Raw genomic sequence first — 8,459 nt, forward strand, 5'->3', positions numbered from 1 at the left:
AATTGCTACTTGTTCATATATGTTTTCATGTCTAATCGCTTCATATTAACTATTGTTCTCTTTATTGAAGAGTTTAATTATTTCATGGTTTTGTTTTATTACACTGTCTGCTTATATTGGCTTGTTGGTGCCTTATGATACACCTTGATTGCCCTCGCTGAGTAGTTTACACTGGTTAAGTTTCCTAATCGTAGTGATATTCCATTGTGTGGATTACGGTATAAGTATATTGGAGGATTTGAATTAACCTATGAAACACTTGTCTTTATTCATTTGTGATTGTTGCTGAGGAATAAGGGTGAAATGTGATTGTCTGGTAGGATCGGGTTGCACGCCGCAATAAGGAGTAATAAGGGTGGACAGGTGGTATCGGGTTGCGCGCTGCAAAAGAAAGAGTAAGGGTGATATGTTTTGAGGAGTAATAAGGGTGGACAGGTGGGATCGGGTTGCGCGCCATAATATGAGGAATAATGGTGATATGTGTTGAGGAGTAATAAGGATGGACAGGTGGGATCGGGTTGCACGCCACAACAAGGAGGTATAAGGGTGTATATTGATATCGTTGTTGTTTATATGATGAGATTGGGATGCGCGCCACATCAGTTGTTGTTATGTGTTCATATATGTTGAGGCCCATTATTGTGATGTTGAAACACCCTTAAGGATTGGTTATAGCTGAATACTAGTAGAACAATTGGGTTCCGGATTTATTTAATGCCAGTTATTGTTTTATTACATTATATATTTCCTTTCTGTTTTGTATAAACTGTTGCTGGTCGTATATGTTATATGCCCCGACGCTGCCTCGTCACTACTTTGTCGAGGTTAGTCTCATCACTTACCAGTACATGGGGTCGGTTTTACTGATACTGCACTTTGCACTTCTTGTGCAGATTTTGGAGCTAGTGGATGATTGAGAGGTTGGTTGTTGTTGCTGCATTTTGGAGACCCAAGGTAGTCCTGCAGGCGTCCTCATGCCCTGGTGTCCCCTTCTATCCAATTTCATTTTTGTTTTATCTACTTTCGAGATAGATGTAAACATTTTGTTAAGAACATTATTTGTAGTATTCGTAGACAGTTCAAGAGTTGTGGCACTAGTTCTGGGTGGATTTTATTTCGATTTTTGTTATTGCATAAAGTTACATTTTTAAATTGTTTTCTCTTGCACTTATTTCCGCTAGTTTATTTTGTTAAGTCTTAAATATTTGAAAGATAAAGGAAAAGGTAAGATATTTTGAAACGTTGGCTTGCCTAGCGAGTACAATATTAGGCGCCATCACGGTCCCGACGGTTGAAAATTCGGGTCGTGATAAGTTGGTATCAGAGCTTTAGGTTGCTTAGGTCTCACAATTCATGAACAAGCTTAGTAGAGTCTGAGGGATCGGTACAAAGATGTATGTGTTTATCCCCTAGAGGCTACAGAGTTAGGAACAATTTCACTTCTATTCATCTATCGTACGGTTTGATATCTCAATACTAACTGAACTCTCTACTATGTTCTTTCGCAGATGGCGAAAACACGTACCGCTTCTTCAGCTGATCAATAGCCCGAGCCCCTAGTAGCAGCTCCTATACAGGGCACAGGACGAGGTCTAGGCCACGCTAGAAGCTAAGGTAGGGGCAGGGCTCAGTCCAGAGATCGAGCATCTGCACCAGCGGCGGAGCCTCAGGTAGATTTTGATGATGAGGTTCCAGCCTAGACCATTCCAGCAGGCCAACTCAGGTTCCAGAGGGGTTTATAGCTACCCCAGTACTTCAGCATATTTTGGTCCGACTAGTGGGCCTTATGGAGAGTGTTACTTAGACCGGCATACTTCCTGTAGCACCAACCGCCTCTCGAGCTGGGGGAGGAGCACAGACTCCCGCCACTCGCACTCCAAAGCAGATGGCTCCTCAGCTTCAGACTCCAGCAGCTCAGCCAGTTGGGGTAGTTCCGCCGGGTGTTGTAGCTCAGACCGATGATAGAGCAGCTATGTCTTTTGATGCTTTGTGCAGATTAGATAGGTTCACCAAGCTTTTCACTACTACCTATGGTAGTACATCTTCAGAGGATCCCCAAGACTATTTGTACATCTGTCATGAGGTTCTACGGAACATGGGGATAGTGGAGACCAATGGGGTTGACTTTGTTGCTTTTCGTCTGTCAGGTTCTGTCAAGAATTTGTGGAGGGATATTGTTTGGCCAGACCAGTTGGGTCGCCTGCTTTGACTTGGGACCAGTTCTCTCAGCTATTTCTGGAGAAGTTCCTTCCTATCACTCAGAGGGAGGACTATCGAAGGCAGTTTGAGCGTCTCCAGTAGGATTCTATGATCGTCACTCAATACGAGACCAGATTTATTGACTTGGCTTATCATGTTCTTCTTATACTTCCCACCGAAAGAGAGAGGATGAGGAGGTTTATTGAGGGACTAGCTCAGCCTATCAGATTGTAGATGGCTAAGGAGACAGGGAGTGAGATTTCTTTCCAGGATGCAGCCAATCTGGCCAAGCGAGTTAAGATAGTTCTATCACAGGGGAGTGGTCAGGGGTCAGACAAGAGGCCGCGTCATTCCGGTGGATTCAGTAGGACCTCATCTGGAGGTCGAGGTACTTTTGGTAGGGGCCATCCTCCTAGGCCATTTCATTCAGCACTCTAGATATCCCATGGAGCTTTAGGGGGTCGTGGTCCTTATGTACCTCCTTTAGGACAGCCAGCTTATAGTGTACTGCCAGCTCCTATCAAGGCATATCCTCTTCATAGTTATTATAGCGGTCAGCCGGCCCGTCAATGTCAGTATCAGTTTTCTCAGCTCCAATATTCAAATAGATGTTTTGAGTGTGGTGAGTATGGTCATATCCGGAGGTCTTGTCCGAGATTAGTGGGTGTTTAGTCTTAGTAGGAGAGTTCTCGTACCATGATTCCAGCACCACCTGCCCAGCCAGCTAGAGGTAGGGGTCAGGGATCCAAAGGTAGGGGTCAGCCCGCTAGAGGTAGAGGTCAAGCCGTTAGAGGTAGAGGCCAGCTGCTAGAGGTGGAGGCCATCTAGCAGGAGGCCATCCCAGAGATATAGTTCAGAGTGGTGGGGCCTACCCCTGATGTTATGCTTTCCCAGCCAGGCCTGAGGTTGAGTCCTTTGATGTTGTTATCATAGGTACTGTTTTGGTTTGTAGTAGAGATGTTTCAGTTCTGTTTGATCCAGGGTCTATATACTCATATGTGTCTTCTTATTTTGCTTCATATTTGGTTGTGCTTCGTGATTCTTTGAGTGCTCCCGTATATATGTCTACACTGCTGGGTGATTCTATTATTGTAGATCATGTCTATCGTTCGTGCGTCATTGTTATTGGGGGTCTTGAGACTAGTGTAGATCTCCTACTTCTCGATATGGTGGATTTCGATGTCATTTTGGGGATGGATTGGTTGTCACCTTATCATGCTATATTGGATTATCACGTCAAGACTGTGACCTCAGACTTACTGGGGTTGCCTCGATTTGAATCGAGAGAGACTACTGCCAGCAGGGTTATCTCTTATATGAAGGCTCGGCATATGGTTGAGAAGGGGTGTTTGTCTTATTTGGCTTATGTTCGTGATTCTAGTGTTGAGGTTCTTCTATGGATTCTGTGCTAGTTGTTCGGGAGTTTCCTGAGGTATTTCCTGCAGACCTCTTGGGGATGCCACCCGACAGGGATATTAACTTCTGCATTGATGTGGCTCCGGGCACTCAGCCCATTTCTATTCCGTCGTACTATATGGCCTCGCCAGAGTTGAAAAAGTTGAAGTAGCAGTTGCAGGATTTGCTTGATAAGGGCTTTATTAGACATAGTGTCTCGTCCTAGGGTGCACCGGTGTTATTTGTTAAGAAGAAGGATGGATCGATGAGGATGTGTATAGATTATCGGTAGTTGAACAAAGTCATAATCAAGAACAAGTATCCATTGTTGAGGATTAATGATTTATTTGATTAGATTTAGGGTGCCAAAGTGTTTTCGAAGATTGATTTGAGATCTGGCTACCATCATTTGAGGATTAAGGCATATGATGTCCCTAAGATAGCTTTTCAGACTAGATATATGCATTATGAGTTCCTAGTAATGTCATTTGGGTTGACAAATCGCCCAGCAACATTTATGGATTTGATTAACCGAGTGTTCAAGCCTTACCTGGATTCCTTTGTGATCATTTTCACTGATGATATCTTGATCTACTCCTGTAGCCGAGAAAAGCATGAGTAGCATCTTCGAGTCATTCTCTAGACTCTGAGAGACAGCCAGTTATATGCTAAGTTTTTGAAATGTGAGTTTTGGTTGAGTTTAGTTTCATTCTTGGGTCACGTTGTATCAGTAGAGGGTATTCAGGTGGCTCTTAAGAAGATTGAGGCAGTCAAGGACTGGCTTAGACCCACATCAGCTACAGAGATCCGGAGTTTCTTGGGTTTGGCGGGTTATTACCGTTGGTTTGTGGAGAGGTTTTCATCTATAGCAGACTTGATGACCAGGTTGACCCAGAAAGGTGCCCAGTTCAGGTGGTCGGACGAGTGTGAGACAAGCTTTCAGAATCTCAAGACAGCTTTGACTACGACATCGGTGTTGGTATTACCCACAGGTTCAGGGCCATATACAGTATATTGTGATACATCTCGTATTGGACTTGGTGCGGTATTGATGCAGAATGACAAGGTTATTGCATATGCTTCGTATCAGTTGAAGATCCACAAGAAGAATTGTCCAATTTATGATTTGGAGCTAGTAGCCAATGTTCACGCGCTGAAGATTTGGATTCATTATTTATATGGCGTGTCGTGTGAGGTGTTCACGGATCATAAAAGTTTGCAGTATTTGTTCAAGCAGAAGGAGCTAAATTTGAGGTAGAGGAGGTGGTTGAAGCTATTGAAAGACTATGATATTACCATCTTGTATCATCTCGGGAAGGCCAATATCGTGGCCGATGCTTTGAGTAGGAAGTCAGCCAGTGTGGGCAGCCTTGCATATATTCTAGTCGGTGTGAGACCTCTTGATTTGGATGTTCAGGCTTTAGCCAATCAGTTTGTGAGGTTGAATGTTTCTAAGCCCAGCTGTGTTTTAGCTTGTACAGTCGCTCGATCTTCATTATATGAGTGTATCAGAGATCGACAGTATGATGACCCTCATTTGTTGGTCCTTGGAGACATAGTGCGGCACGGTGGTGCCAAGCAGGTTACAGTTGGAGGTGATGGGGTTTTAAGGATGCAGGGCCGTGTTTGTGTGCCTAATATAGATGGACTTCGTGAGTTGATTCTAGAGGAGGCCCATAGTTCCCGGTATTCTATCCATCCGGGCGCCGCTAAGATGTATCAGAACTTGCAGCAACATTATTGGTGGAGGAGGATGAAGAAGGATATTGTTGCATATGTATCTCGATACTTGAATTGTCAGCAGGTAAAGTACGAGCATCAAAGATGGTGGTTTGCTTCAGAATATTGAGATTCCTGAGTGGAAATGGGAGCGTATCACTATGGATTTGTTGTTTGGCTCCCACGGACTTAGAGGAAGTTCGATGCAGCATGGGTTATTGTTGATAAGTTGACTAAGTCAGCGCATTTCATTCCTGTGGCGGTTTCCTATTCTTTAGAGCGGTTAGCTGAGATCTACATTCGGGAGATTGTTCGTTTTCATGGTGTGTCCGTTTCTATCATTTCTGATCGGGGTACGTAGTTTATCTTGCATTTTTGGAGGGCAGTACAGTGTGAGTTAGGTATACGGGTCGAGTTGAGCACAACATTTCATCCTCAGACGGATGGACAGCCCGAGTGCACTATTTAGATCTTAGAAGATATGCCATGTGCCTGTGTTATTGACTTTAGGGTTGTGCATGGATCGGATCGGATCGGATTTAGCATATTTTGGATTGAAATTTCGGATTTCGGATTCCACAAATTGCAATACGAATCCAATCCGAATTATATCGGATTGGATCGGATTTTTAAAGTTTGGATCGGATTTTTAAAGTTCGGATCGGTTTGGTGATTGGATTTTCGGATCGGATTGTACGTATTATTAAGGAACTTTTCTTTTATTCTTTGTTGGACATATACTCATAAGCCAGGAGCCTGTGTGTTCCTTCAGCACAATAGCCTCTCAGTCTCACCAGATGAAGATGATGGATGCTGCCTATAATACTAACTTCTGCCCGAAATTCTTTCTTTCCCTGACCAACGCCTTCCAATTTCTTCACAGCAATTCTAGTCCCATCTGCAAGAACCCCTTGGTAAACTGAACCAAATCCACTTTGCCCATGTTTTATTGAGAAGTTATTAGTTGCATTCTGAAGTTCTCTATAGCTAAAACGAATCCGGCAACTTGTTGTTCTTTCTCCTCTGATAACAGATACTTCCCCTAATAAATTCGGATTTCGGATCGGATCGGGTTCAAACAATACAAATCCGAATCCAATCCAAAAATCCGAAATTTTAAAAAATCAAATCCTAATCCGATCCAAATATCCGAAATCCGAAATCCAAAATCCAAAATTGAGCGGATCGGTTTGGATTTCGGATATCCGATCCAAATGCACAACCCTAATTGACTTTGGAGGTTCTTGGGATCAGTTTTTGCCATTAGCGAAGTTTTCCTACAACAACAGCTATCAATCGAGCATCCAGATGGCCCCTTATGAGGCATTATATGGTAGACGGTGTCGATTGCTGGTTTTGGTGGTTAGAGATGGGGGAGGCTAGGTTGTTGGGTACCAATTTGGTACAGGATGCCTTGGATAAGGTTAAGATCATTCAGGATAGACTTCATACAGCTCAGTCTAGGAAAAAGAATTATGTCAACCGTAAGGTAATTGATGTGGCATTCATGGTCGGAGAGCGAGTGTTATTTCGGGTGTCGACCATGAAGGGTGTGATGAGATTTGGGAAGAAGGGCAAGCTAAGCCCTAGGTTCATCAGACCTTTTGAGATCCTTCGGAGAGTGGGAGAGGTGGCTTACGAGCTTGCGTTGCCACTAGGTTTATCAGTAGTGCATCCAGTATTTCATGTGTCCATGCTTCGTAAGTATCACGGCGATCCATCCCATGTGTTAGACTTTAGCACCGTCTAGTTAGACAAGGATTTGACCTACGATGAGGAGCCGGTAGCTATTCTAGACCAGCAGGTTCTTCAGTTGAGATCGAAGAGTTATCCTTCGGTTCATGTGCAGTGGAGAGGTCAGCCTGTTGAGGCATCTACTTGGGAGTTCGAGTCTGATATGCGGAGCCGATATCCCTATCTTTTCACTGACTCGGGTACTTTTCTATGTCCATTCGAGGACGAATGGTTGTTTTAGAGGTGGAAAATGTGATGACCCAAAAGGTCTTCTTTTATTTTAGAATCCGTTTTCGTGTTCTGAGTCCTTGAAAACCTCCTTTTATCTCTCCTCAATTTGCGTGCGTAATCTGGCATGATACCGGAAAGCTTTTGTATGAAAAGTTTAAGAAACAATGATTTTGGCTTAAAAAGATGATTTTAGTTGATTTCGATTAATATTTTAGGTAAATGGACCTGGACCCGTGTTCTGACGGTCCCGGAGGGTCCGTTGTAAAATATGGGACTTGGGCATATGCCCAGATTCGAATTTCGAAGTCCCTATCCCGAAAAATGAATTTTTGAAAAAAATTGTTAAACTGAAAATATAATGGTTTTTGGAAATTTAAATAGATTTGATCTTATTGGTATCAGGCCCATATTTTAGTTTCGGAGCCTGGTACAGGTCCGTTATTTTATTTAGACCCTAACTGTAAAAAATTTGGTGGAAAACGGAGGTGATTTGACGTGATTCGGACCTTTGGTTGAAAAGTTAGAAATTTTGAACTAACTTGAAAATTTCATGAGTTTTGGTGTTGAATTCATAGTTCAAGATGTTATTTTGGCGATTTGATCGTGCGAGCAAGTTCATATGATGTTTTAAGACTTGTGTGCATGTTTGGTTTGGAGCCCTGAGGGCTCGGGTGAGTTTTCGATAGGCTACAGAGTGTTTTGAGACTTAAGGAATTTGTTGTTGTGTTGCAGATCTACAGACTTCACAATTGCGAAGTCTGGCTCGCAAATGCGAGCATCGCATTTGCGAAGTTCCATTACATTTGCGATTAGAGGGCAGGGAGGGGGACCTTCACATTTGCAAAGTTCATCGTCGCAATTACGACTCTAACAGTGACCGCATTTGCGAATAATTGTTTGTATCTGCGAAGGCAGCAGGTCAGGCCAAGCTTTGCAATTGCGATGCATTGGTCGCATTTGCGAACCTGTGATCACAAATGCGATATATGCCACTGTTAAATCATAACTTAAACGGGATTTTCACCTATTTTTCAATTCTCTCAAACCCTAAACCTCCCTAGGCAATTTTCCAAAGACCCAAACTTCTTCAAATCATAGGTAAGTGATGTCTAACTCAACTCTTTCAATCTATCTCATCTTTTTTCAAGATTTAGTCACAAAATCTAGGAATTTTAATGGGA

Source organism: Nicotiana sylvestris, chromosome 2, assembly GCF_000393655.2.
Source record: "Nicotiana sylvestris chromosome 2, ASM39365v2, whole genome shotgun sequence".
NCBI lineage: Eukaryota > Viridiplantae > Streptophyta > Magnoliopsida > Solanales > Solanaceae > Nicotiana > Nicotiana sylvestris.